This window comes from Panthera onca, chromosome A1 (genome assembly GCF_046562875.1).
Source record: "Panthera onca isolate mPanOnc1 chromosome A1, mPanOnc1 haplotype 2, whole genome shotgun sequence".
Lineage (NCBI taxonomy): Eukaryota > Metazoa > Chordata > Mammalia > Carnivora > Felidae > Panthera > Panthera onca.
The window spans coordinates 235,515,211-235,528,757 of NC_138339.1; the positions used below are offsets into that span (position 1 = coordinate 235,515,211).

The 13,547-nt window shown below is 47.8% G+C and overlaps 1 long non-coding RNA gene across 1 annotated transcript; it reads left to right on the forward strand.

Moving 5' to 3' along the window:
- The first annotated feature begins 104 nt into the window (after nucleotides 1-104).
- LOC132682264 (uncharacterized) lies at nucleotides 105-4,104 on the forward strand. Its single transcript, XR_013555242.2, has 4 exons — nucleotides 105-173; nucleotides 299-402; nucleotides 827-994; nucleotides 3,180-4,104. It is a non-coding gene; the product is annotated as an uncharacterized LOC132682264 (long non-coding RNA).
- The last annotated feature ends 9,443 nt before the right edge of the window (nucleotides 4,105-13,547 follow it).

Here is a 13,547-nt window from a genome sequence, read left to right on the forward strand (position 1 = left end):
CGGCCAATGCGGCAGCGCCCGCGGACGCCACCGCTGCGGGCCTCGCTGGCCCGGCGGCGGCGGCGGCGGGGGAGGGGTCCGGCCCTCCGGCGGGGAGCCCGGCGGGAGGCGGAGCGGGCCGCGGCCGCGGCCGGGAAGAGTCTGGAACGTTCCGCAGCACGGGGGGCTCTTAGGTGGCGGAGAGGGGACGGGTGGGGGGACGGGGCGGTGCGCTAGGGGGCTCCTCTGGGGCGCGAGCGCACCTCAGGGTGCCCTTTTCTGCCCCTGCCCGCTGCCTCTTATACCTGCCCCTTGTTAGGTGGTGCGCTTGTCCCGTGTGAATCGTTCGGGACTCCTGACTCTGCCGGCTTCTCTCGCTTTCTGTTCTGTGTACATTGTGGTGGGATCGGCTGCAAAGAACAGGTACTTCTAAGGTGTGGGGTCTGGAAAACAGAAAACCTGGGTGTCCAGACTCCGGGCCCCCAGCCCGCCTAGAATTCTAGTTAGTGGCACGTTAAAACTGTGAGGAGCCCCTACGAATACTTAGCTCGCTTAGCTCACCCCACACGCACACACTCGCACACACACACCGACACACCTTCCATAGGAAACAAAATCAGTGGCAGGTGAGGTGATTTGTCCAAGGTCACTTGATCCATTCCTTACTGTTTTTACTCAGCGTTCAAACCGCACTTGGTCCTTCTGGGCACAGTTCCATAAAGAGAGGGGGAAAGGCTGAATGTTTAGTAGCTGATGAAATTCCGACCTCAGAGTGAAAGACAAACATGATTGTAAGAGAGGCTGACCTTGCGTTTGTTTATTGATGTGATCATTACACTAAATTTAGCGTAACTACCGGGGACGGACCAGCAGAGGAACAGAGTTCAGCAGAAAGAATCGGTGCCCCACGAGAAAAGGCCAGGCATCCCTCCAGCTCCTCCTGGCTAGCCTCTGCCCCGCATTTTCCTAGAAAAATGTGCAGAAGGGATGGACAGACTGGCAACCTTAGCTTCAGGTGGGATTCCCTGCCTGCCCATTCTGGGCCCTCAGGGGGGGGAAAAAAGTGTTTCTGATAAGAAGTGTGAATCTTCAGCATGGTATTGAGGAAGAAGAGAACTTTCTCGGTTGTGGAGTTGAGAGCTTCAGGGCGGAAGATGTTTTCTCAGTGGGTCTTAGCTGCTGAGGGTGATCGCGAAGCAACTTCGTCCCAGCAGAGTCTGTCAAAAACTTTGTCACTAATGATTCAATTTCCTACGGAGAACAAACCCCTTGAGAGCTTAAGCAGAGCGGGAGAGGACTCGGGTGAAAAAGAGGGCTTTTTTCCACCCCGAATTTTAAGATGAAAAATTTTCTGCCCATAACCAGGTGGGAAAAGAAAGAGTAGGTAGAAGTTATTTTTAATTTTTAAGAAGCTGAGTATGTTGAATAGAGGCCACTGCCTTGCCCACCACAGACTGGCTCAGTGCCTTCCCCTGATTTCCTGCATCCCTATCATGAAGTCGGGGGAGTGCTTCTGTTTCTTCTTGTGTGTATCTTCCGATAACCAAATCTGTCCTGACAACTTTGTAGAGTGCTGAGACAGTCCAGTTGGCCCACTGTGAAGATGACGTCATAGGTGCGAGGGCCAATAGATGGGCGCCTCGCTTGAACTTGTGTTACCTCATTGACTGCCGTGGTTAACTTCCCTGATCTGACCGGCGGGTATCTCTCTGGGGAAGTTAGTTAAGGATGGCGTTTGACTACAGGATCCAGACCTAAATCTTACCTTTGAAGTCTTCTAAAGATACACCTGCACAAAGGACAGAAGCTAGCCGATGACCAGTGTTTAGTTGTTACTAGTCTCAGAACGCAAATGCCAGTATGGATCATTCAGTAACCTGTCCTTGACCTCTCAGAGAAATGCTTTTACGCTTGTCAGGGGCAGCCTAGGCTAGAACCAAAGGAGACCAAAACGCTTGTAAAAAAAAGGAGCCAATGCAAAATAGACAGCGACAGGGAAATATTGTATGTATACAATAGAGAAATGCATTTTGTGTCTACCCTATAGAAGCAAAGGCTTGTCAAGAAAGAGCCTGCGCCTCCATTCTCTAGAGTCACCCCCCCAGGCATTCACAAGTCAGGTGACAGCAGCAGCATGCAGAAGGGAAAAAACCCTCAAGAGCTAGACCCAAGAAGGACACACCGAGCTCCTGGCACTGTGGGTTGATAAATACTACTGAGCTAAGAGCAGTCCTTTCTGTCCTAAGGGACGACGTAAAGGAAAAGGGGATCCGAGTTTTCCGTCCCTGAGAGCCAGCTGTCTCCATCCTCTCCATTCTGTGTGCCCTCTCCCTAAGCAGTGAGGTCAGCCAACGACAGACCCGGTCTCCCGGAGACAGTATGGTATGGGATGACGGCAGAAAGGCTGAGCCTGTTTTCCAAGGAACGAAATCTGCACAACTTCTCTGGGCAGCACACTCCCAACACTCAAGAACTAGGGTGGCCAAGCAATCCTTCCCTTCCTATAACCACCTAAAATTCTGTTTTCACTCAAGCCCGTTCTTAATCTTCGTGGTTCTAGAAAACAACCGGCTTGTGTCCTTCTGAAGTTCTTTCATACAAATGAAGACCTGACCCCATTTCTTAAGCGCCTTTCCTCGAACGAAAACCCCCATTTCCTTTTAAAATGTTTACACATGAAAAAATGGTCATACGTGTATACATATATACGTATATCATATGTATATAGACCTATGTCTATACATAGGGAAACATTTTTGAAAAGGAAATGGCATATGTACACCATATAAAAAGATATCGATAGGGGCGCCTGGGTGACTGTTAAGCGTTCGACTTTGGCTCAGGTCATGATCTCACAGTTTGTGAGTTCAGGCCCCGCGTCGGGCTCTGTGCTGATGCCTCGGAGCCTGGAGCCTGCTTCGATTCCGTGTCTCCCTCTCTCTCGGCCCCTCCCCCACTCACGCTCTGCCTCTCTCCCCTTCAAAATAAACATTTAAAAAATAAAAATTAATAAAAAGATATAGATATGCATACAGTGTTCATCGGTGTACCTCCTCGCCGGCTTAAGGGACAATATAGTCGGAGTGGAAGCCACCACTAATCCCTCACCACTTTCCTTTCCCTCTGTCCCCAGACCAATTTCCTTTTAGGCTTTCTTCATAAGGCCTCCTTCCTCTCTCCCTGTTGTTATTTACACACAGGCTAAAAAGCAACCCTGAGAGTATTGGGCAACAGATCCAGGAAAGAAGAGGATTTAACAGAAAACCTTATTCTTCTAACGCAGTCGTATTCAGCATTCTGTAAATGCATTCTGATGACTCCAAATTCCGCTAATGTTTACATCGTTTTTGGAGAGCACTTTCCCAAATTGGACATAGAACAAGGAATACTCAGTAGAACGGTCACTATCTTCCTGATGACCGGAGGGGCGGGTGTCGCAGGCCCCCTCCCCTTCCCGTTACTCGTTAGCACCCGTGTCTGGCGTGTGACGCTGGCTGAAGCTGGGCTTTTAACTGGGGCTGTCTTCTGCTGTCCTTCAACATGTCCTCTCCAGGCAGCTGACGCTTCTTCACAGCATGGTGGCTGGCTTCCAACAGTCCCAGGAGACCGAGTCGGGCTATGTCACCTTTTCTAACCTAGCTTCGGAGCGCCTGCGGTCTCCCTCCCACCACAACCTGTTACAGAGTCGCAAAGGCCCAGTCCGTTCGAGAGGACAGGAAATAGACTCGAGCTCTTGATGGAAAAGAGGCAAGATTCTGGTGGAACGTAAGGATCGGAAACACCGTTGCAGCCATTTGGGGAAATCCAATCTATCAAAACCAGCAGCAAATAAATTTAATTTTCATAAAACATAAGGGCGCCAAAATCATAAAATACATGGGGAAAAATTCACGAAGGATGTGCAAGACCTCCACATTGAAAACAAGGGACCCAAAGAAGACAATCAAAGACATTACCTGATCTCAAGTCTTATTGTCGTGCTAATGCTGATCAAGACAGTGTAGTGTAGACACATGTGCACAGACGCGTCACTGAAACAGAATAGAGAGTCCAGAAATACCACTAAATAACTCTGACAAAGGCACCCGAACAATCCAATAGGGAAAATAAAGTCTTTTCGATAAATGGTGCTAAAACTTGATGTTCATGTGGAAAAAAATTAAATAAGCCTTGATCCCTTAACCATAACACAATAACTCAAAATGGATCATAAACGTGAGTGTAAAAAAACTAGCCATGTACAGCTTCTAGAAGAAACCATTTCTTAGACAAGACCTGGAAAGTACCATAAAAGAAAAAACTTTTATCAGACATCACCAAAAATAAAACTTCCGTTCATCAAAAAATAACACCCAGAAAATAAACAGGCAGGCACAGTCCAGGAGAAAACATTCACAATGCACACACATCTGACAAAGGACCTGTTTCTAGAATATATGAGTAACTCCTACAACTCAATACTCCCAAGACAAATCTAATTCGTTAATGATCAGGAAAATGCAGATTCAAACACGATGACATATCAGTACACAGCAGGATGCTTAGAAATAAAGATTAACAACTCCAAATACTGTAGGAGTGGCGATACTTGGCCGGTGGGAGCGTCCAATGCCATAACCACTTTGAAAAACTCGTAGCTTCCTACACAGTCACATATCCACCTTCCCTATGACCCAGAAATTCCACTTCTACGTATTTGCCCAAGAGAAACTTACACATATTTACAAAAAGACTTACAAATGAATAGTAATAACGGTGGGGCACCTGGGTAGCCCAGGTGGTTATGTGTCCAACTCGATTTTGGTTCAGGGCGTGGTCTCACGGTTCTCGGGTTCAAGCCCTGCGTGGGGCTCTGTGCTGACAGTGTGGAGCCTGCTTGGGATTCTCGCTTTCACCCTCTTTCTCTGTTCCTCCCCCACTTGTGCGCTCTCTCTCTCTCTCTCAAAACAGGTAAATAAGCTTTTTAAAAAACTTAAAAAAATGTTAATAGCAGCTTTATTCATGATAGCCTCAAACTGGAAACAACCCAAATATCCATCAACAGGTAAATGTATAAACAAATTGTGATATATTCATATTATGGGCTATGACTGAGGAATAAAAAGGAATAAATCACCAATATATACAGTAACACAGATGAATCTAAAAAACATAATGCTGAGTGGAAGCAAGATAAAAAAGAGTAGAGTATAATTCCATTAAAGTAACCAGGTTAGGTCCAACTTCAAGTTCCTCGTGGCTTAAGCCCCATGTAAGCAAACCAGAACTTAAGTGTCTATGCTCTGTGCTTGGCTCCCCCAGAAAAGAAAGGCCTAGGTCAACTGATCAGCGCTGGTCTGCCCGGCACAGATCACCTAACCCAGCTCCAAGAAGTGCCTTTGCTCCTTGTAAGGGAAGTAACCCTGCTTTAACCTATTAGCAAATGCCCCGTCCAAACTTCCTCAATCCTGCTCACTTTGGTCTATGAAAATTCCTTGCAAGGTGTTCAACATCACTAGTGATCAGGGAAATGCAAATCAAAACCACGAGATAGCGCCTCCCACCTTTCAGAATTGCTAGTATCCAAAAGACAAGAAACAAGTGTTGGTGAGGATCTGTTGAAAAGGGAACGCCCGGGCACTGTTGCTGGGGATGTAAACTGGTGCAGCCACTGTGGAAACCAGTAGGGATGTTCCTCGAAAAGTTAAATACAGAACTACCATGTGGGATGATGCAGCCATTCCATTTCTGGGTATTTATGTGAAAGAAACAAAGACACTAACTCAAAAAGATAGCTGTACCTCCAAGTTTATTGCAGCATTATTCGGAATAGCCAAGACATGGAAACAACTTTATAGGTAGATAGGTACATGGATACATAGATAAGGATAGAGATATAGAGATGTAGAGATTTATATATTATATTTATTATACTATGTATATATTTATTATATATCATATATTCTAAATACATATGTAATATATATTACATATTCTAAAAATATACATGTAATATATTATATAGAACGCACTATTACTCAGCCATAAAAAAAGGAAACCTTGCCATTGCTGACATGCATAAGCCTTGATGGCATTATGCTAAGTGAACTAAGTCACAGAAATCTCACTCATACAGGCATACATCAGAGATATTGCAGATTTGGTTCCAGACCGCTGCAATAAAGCAAATATCACAATAAAGCGAGTCAAATGAAATTTTAGGTCCCCCAGTGCACATAAATGTTATGTTCACGCTATACTGTAGTCTGTTACGAGCGCAATGTCTAAAAAATATTCATACCTTAATTCAAAAATACTTTATTGCCCCCAATGCCAACCATCATCTGAGCTTTTAGCAAACAGTAATCACTGACACAGATCACCAAACAAACGTAGTAATAATGAAGAAGTCTGAAGTGTTGCAAGAATTACCAAAACGTGACACAGAGACACAAAGGGAGGGGGTGGTGCTGGGAGAGTGGTGCCAATGGACGAGTTCCACACCGGGCTGCCACAGACTTGCCATTCGTAAAAACCTCCATTAGCTGGGAAGCACAGTAAAGGACAATACGGGGCGCCTGGGTGGCTCAGTCGGTTGAGCGCCCGACTTCGGCTCAGGTCATGATCTCGCAGTTTGGGAGTTGAGCCCGGCACGGGGCTTGCGGCTGTCAGGACGGAGCCTGCTTCTGACCCTCTGTCCCCCTCTCCCTCCGCCCCTCCCCTGTTCATACTCTCTCTGTCTCTGTCCCTGTCTCTCTCAAAAATAAAGAAAACATGAAAGCGAAGGACAATAAAACAAGGTATGCTTGTATGGGGGGGTAGTGGAATGTGTGAAGGGGGTCAAAAGGTACAAACTTCCAGTATTACCTAAATAAATAAATAAGGATGTAATGTACCACATGGGGACTATAGTTAAAAGTATTATATTGCATATTTGAAAGTTGCTAAGGGGCGCCTGGGTGGCGTAGTCGGTTAAGCGTCCGACTTCAGCCAGGTCACGATCTCGCGGTCCGTGAGTTCGAGCCCCGCGTCAGGCTCTGGGCTGATGGCTCGGAGCCTGGAGCCTGTTTCCGATTCTGTGTCTCCCTCTCTCTCTGCCCCTCCCCTGTTCATGCTCTGTCTCTCTCTGTCCCAAAAATAAAAAAAAAACGTTGAAAAAAAAATTTAAAAAAAAAAAAAAAAAAAAAAGAAAGTTGCTAAAAGAACGAATCTTAAATCAAAGAAAAAATATTTGTAACTGTGTGGTGATGGATGTTAGCTAGCCCCCTTGTGATCATTTCATAATGTATGCAAATACTGAATCATGTTGTACATCTGACACTAATATAAAGTTTTATGCCAATGATACCTCAGTAAAAAAAAAAACAATCTCTTGCCTTTTTTAAAGCTGTTTGTTTTCTATCTGCTGGAGTGAATGCTCCCTGATTCATGAATTGCAGAATAAAAACCTACCTGATCTAGTAAGCGGATCTGTAAATCATCTGTAGGAAATTTTCTTTTATGAATTCTCTTTAAACGAAGTTTGAGAAAAGGTGAAAAACCCCTGTAAGGGTCAGGTTGTAAAGACTTACTGAAAAGAGACTCAAGGGAACTTCCTGGGATGACAGGTTTAATTTTTTTTATATAAAGGAATGGATATTGGGTGTGTGCATTTTTCAAAACACATCAAACTGTACAGTTAAGATCTACATGTTTCACTGTAAACTTACCTCAACTTTTAAAATGTTTTTTTAAATGTTTATTTATTTTTGAGACAGAGAGAGAGCATGAATGGGGGAGGAGCAGAGAGAGAGAGGGAGACACAGAATCCGAAGCAGGCTCCAGGCTCCGAGCTGTCAGCACAGAGCCCGGTGCAGGGCTCGAACCCACGGACCGCGAGATCATGACCTGAGCCGAAGTCGGACGCTTCACCGACTGAGCCACCCAGGCGCCCCTTAAAATGTTTTTAAATGCTTGCACTAGGATACTCATATCTTATAATAGCAAAAACCTGGAAAACAAGCCCAATGACAAAAGCATGAGCAAGTAAGTTAAAATTCTTTTTGAAGAATGTGTAATGGCTTGAGAAATTATTTATAACACAGTGTTAAATGAACAAAAGGGCAACATAAAACTGTATATATGTTGTGATCTATTTTTTAAATTTTTTTAATGTTTATTTTTGAGAGACAGAGAGAGAGAGACAGAGCCTGAGTAGGGGTGGGCGGGGAGTGGGGACACAGAATCTGAAGCAGGCTCCAAGCTCTGAGCTGTCAGCCCAGAGCCCGACATGGGGCTCAAACTCTGAGTCGAAGTCAGACACTGAACCGACTGAGCCACCCAGGTGCCCCCTATTTTTTAATATACATATATATGAACTGTGTGTGTGTGTGTGTGTGTGTGTGTGTGTGTGTGTATCCATATCTAAGGAGAGAGGTATTAAAATGTTAACTGTAATTCATTATTCCTGGATGGTGATTTCTATTTCCATCTCATGCTCTTTCAAGTTTTTTACAATTTTACAATAAGAAAGTGTTCCTTAAATGAAGCGTAGGAATATAGTGAGTCTATCAGCCTAACGTCGTTACTATGCTACAATTTCAGTTGCAAGGGATGAACAGCAGAGTGATCAAAGCAAGCGGTGGTTGCCAAGCTGAACTGGGGACCAGAAGGGATGTCACAATAACAGAGCAAAGCACCTCGCCAGGAAACGCAACACAGCTGCTGAGTATTGGGGAGTTCAACAGCTAACCCGGCAGCTTGATGACAACTGAACAAGTGTGAAAGCAGATGAGCTAGTTTTATAATAGTGATAAAAATAGCTGGCATTTTTTAAGTGCTTACTCTGCACCAGGCAATGAGCTAAATGCTTGACTTGCATTTCCTCACTTCGTTTTCAAAACAATACAAACAGACAAGGACGTGATTCTCCTTAATTTGTGGATGAGAAAACTCGGGGTTAGGAAGGTTCAAGAGTTTACCCAAGATCACACAGGTAGGTAGTTAAGTGGGGCCGGAATGCGAGCTTTTGTCAATTCCGTGTCTAGTGGCCCCGTCCATAATTATCGTACCCTCCAAATTGGTCGTTTCAACAGAGGAGAAGTTACCAAAAAAAAAAAAAAGTGTTTCTAGACCGTCATAGTAACACAAACCCAAAGCATAGTTTTATATAAACAGAACGGAAGACTTTAATCCAGTATCTACATTGTCTTCCGCAGCTGTGGACCAAAGACTACCAAAAGTAATTACAGCTTTGAACACATGCCCTCTCCTACACAATATGAGTTAAAACTCAGAGCTGACTGAATTCTGGAGTTCGTCAGATGAACATCTGTTGCTTTGTCATCTTTTATGACCCGACGTCTCTCCACTGCAAGGGTTTGGAGGGAGAGGGCTAACGATATCATAGGCTGCACCTGCTACCACTGGAGTGCCCTTGGCAGTTTCTTAACAAGTTAAACACGGGGATCCTGAGTGGCTCAGTCGGTTAATGTCCGCCTCTTGATTTCGGCTCCAGGCATGACCTCACGGTTCACGGGATCGAGCCCGGAGTTGGGCTGCCCGCTGACAGCACAGAGCCTGCTTGCGATTCTTCCTCTTCCTCTCTCTCCCCGCCCCTCCCCTGCTCACACTGGTACTCTTACTCTCTCTCTCCCAAAAGAAATAAACTTTAAAAATAAAAGTAAAACTCGCCCTATAAACCCAGCAATTTTGCTCCTAGAAATCCACTAAGAAAAATGAAAACATCCATCCACACAAAAACTTGTACACAAATGTGATTCATAATAGCCCCGTACTGAAAATAACCCAAACGTCCATCCACCGCTGAATGGATACAGAAAATGTGGTATATCCTTCCCTGGAATACTATTCAGCAATGAAAAAGAAGTATTAATACAGGCTACAATATGGATGGACCTCACTGACATAAAGCCCCCCAAAATACCCTTTTGGCAAACTGATTCCTGAATATTAGAGAATTACTTGCATGAACATAACTTCAAGACAACATTTTGAGAAGTTAACATATAATATTTGGCTGGCTATCTGATTTATCATTTCTGTGGGCTACAGATCCTTTAGAAAGATCAATGTTCACATCACATTAAACATTTTTTTCCCCTGCTCTTTTCTACTTACTTGATCTGAGTTTCACAGGAGCAGCAAAGACAGATGAACGTTTTCTGAATTATTTAACAACCAGAATGCTTTAGGCTGCGTTTTGGCAGAGTAACAAGAGTGCACTCAGGCCACCCCAAGCCACTGTCCCCGTCGGGAAGGACAGGAATCAGCTCTCTGCAGGCCTGCCCCCAGACAGGAGCCAGGTGGGAAAGCTGGGACGGAGAGAAGTGGAGTCCGGAGGGCCCTGGAAGGTGGAGAGTGGCAGGTGGCCTCGGCTGGAGGTGTCCGAGGTCTCCCCACCGCGCTGCGCCCCGCTTCTGTGATGATGGAGGCGCGCTGCGCGCACAGCAGATGAAGCATCACCAGTGCGCATCCGAGCACAACGGCAACATACAGCATCTCAGTTATGACTTCACTTCGGAAAACCAGTCTGTCCAATATGCCTAGTAAACATCCCCTCCCGTTCTGGAGAGCGGGGCGCGCGTTTCACGGGCGGAACGTGGAATCCGGCCCCTAAGCGTCGGTAACCACTGCGCGTGCCCGGGTGCCGGCACCCCTCATCCACAGGACGCGGTCGCGTCCCCGGGCGGCTCTCCCGGCAACAGCCCGCCGTGTTCAAGGGGGCGGCCAGGCCTGCGGTCCTCCTGCGCGTGTCCTGAGCCGTGAGAGGAAACGAGCACAGGCGGGGCGCGTGCAGAAGAGCAGGGGGAGGCAGGAGAGAAAAGGCAGGAGTTAGGGCAAAGAGACCGAGCCCCTTCCCTTCCTCCCACCCACCCCGCCCCCGCGCCCTGGACGCCGCCTGCAGCCCGGAGCCGTGCCTCTCCCTGGAGCTCCGCCGCCGCGCTCGGGGGCTCCCCACTCCCACGCCTGCACGCTCGGACACCGCGGCAGGCCGCGCGCGTCCTCACCACCCCCCCCCCCCCTGCGTGCGCACGTACGCGGGTGCAGGGACCGACGCACGCCCCCGCCGGCCCAGGCCAGCCCTTCCACGCGCCAGCCCTGTGCCTCCCCCCGCCACCCGCGTTGCCCTGGGGCTCCTGATCCTCCTTCCCTCTCCGCGTCTGCCCCCCAGCCGCCGCCGCCGCGGCCACCTGGCAATCGCACGCCCCGGCGCACTCCGCTCCACCCCTTCCTTACCCGCGGCCCCCGGGCAGTGCCGGCAATTTTACAGAGGTGCACGGTGGGCTCCGGTAAAGCTCCAGATACAGAGCCACGCCGGCAGCACCAGGGGGGGGGATGCGGCTCTGAGCCTCGGACCGGTCCGTGTGCGGGGGGGGGGGGGGGGGGGGGGGGGTTGCTGAGACGGGTGGGGGGAGGGGAGCCAGGGGGAGGGGTCTGGGGGCGGGGCCAGGGGAAGAGGTCTGGGGGGAAAGCAGGGGGAGGAGCGGGGGGAGAGGTATGGGGCGGGGGTCGCGGCTGGCTGAGAGCCCCCAGCAGATGCGCAGGGATCCTCAGGCCAACCTGGCCCCACGGCGTTCCCAACTCAGGCCAGCCCTCCTCGGTGCAGCGGGTGCAGCTTGGACGCAAGGGGCAAGCCTGCCGCCAGCCGGTCAATAGACAAGGCATTGGGAAACGGAACCAAACGTCCAGAAGGTAAGGAGATCGAGATTTGCAGTTTAGAAAAGATTACCTTGAGGGGCACCTGGCTGGCTCAGGTGTTAGAGCATCGGCTCTTGATCTCAGGGTCGTGAGTTCAAGCCCCACGCTGGGTGTGGGGCCTACTTAAAAAGAAACAAACTTGAAAGAAAAATCAACCGTGCCTTGGAAAATACAGCCTGTGGCTTACTCTGCCACCAGGAAAGCCTAATAGATGTTTTCAATACTTGATTTTTTTTTTTTTTAAAGTCTGCATACCTTTGCTCACTAGAAAGACTAACCATTGTCTCATGTATTTATTGGTAGTGTTTTCATTTTGTGACTTGGCCCTTAATGTTCTTTATTTATTTATTCTTACTGTAAATATTTTCCCACTTTGTTACTTTTGTTTCAACTGGTTTAGAGTGCTTTATGGGAGGAGTGGGGAGGAGCAAGGCAGGGATGCTCCCCCCACCCCCACCCCATCCAGCTCTCCATTTACCAGAGTTCTCTGAGAGGAAGCCTTAAACATTGGCTCTGGCTAACTTAAACAGAAACACAATGTTTTTAATGTTTATTTATTGATTTTGAAAGAGAGAAAGAGAGAGTGGGGGGAGGGGCAGAGAGAGAGGAGAGAAAGAATCCCAAGCAGGCTGCGCACTGCCAGTGTGGAGCCGGACTCGGGGCTAGAACCGGTGAACCGTGAGGTCATCGCCTGAGGTGAGATCAAGAGTCGGTCGCTTAATGGACTGAGCAACCCAGGCGCCCCAAAGAGATACGGAACTCATGAGAGGACATGGGCCCTCACATAACCACAGGCAACTGGCAACATCAGAGCCTTGGGAACGGCTCCACTTTTGACCCCGTGGACCCCGACTCCAGATTCACACTTCTCAGACAGAGTCTGAGTGGCCAAGGTGTGGTCAGCGGCCCAGCCTGCGGGGACTCTCAGTGAAAGGAGTGTGGATTGAAGCGGCTAGCCCATGCAGGACAGTCGCAGGACCACTAGCATCCAAGGAGGGAGAGGATCATGGGGAGCGAGGTCAACCAGCCCCGAGAAACGTAATGTCCAGGAAGGCAGCTTGCTTATCAGTTTTGCCCTTCAGCTTTCTGGATTTCGTGACATTTTTCAAAGGCATTCTTTATCTCCAGGTGACACTTTTTTTTTAATGATCCATTTATTCTGGTATTTTTTGGGTGTTCCCTTTTTCATATTTGACTCTTCATCCCATCTGGAGTTTATGTTGTTTTCTGGAACAAGGCAGGGGGTCCCGCTTTGTTGTCTTCTAAATGGCGAACAGGAATGCCCACACCATTTCTTGAATTAGCCATTTTTTTCACACTCATTGGAAATGCCACCTATGGTGTAGATCTTTATTCTATCTAGATTCCCGTAGAGAACCTACGTCTGTTTCTGAACATTATCTTTTACACCCTGGACAAGGCTCCGCAGGCTGGAAGAAACGACAGCCTCCAGGTGAGCATAGAATGGGACAGAGTCAAAGACAGAGCCTGTCTCCCCCCCACCCCCAGTACCCAGGAAAGGTTCAGATCTCAGAGCCATGAGCATGAGGGAGGGCAGGTCGAAAGAACGACTGCAAACAAACTCAGGGACGCCCCAGATAGTCTACACAAACATGCACACGCACAAAAATGCGTGCACACACACTCCCATGCGTGGGACACGTCCATACAAGGACACGTGCATACATGTACATACACTCACAAGCACAGATACAAACTGTGACACAGACCCAAACACACACACAGACACGTCTGCATATTTCGTGCACACAACACCCGGCAGTCAGGCATTTAGAGAAATAAGAGAGAAAGGATAGCTAATTAGAAAACTAATCTGATTAATAGAGGTTCCAGAAAAAGAACGCTGAGAAAATGAATAGATGGAAAAT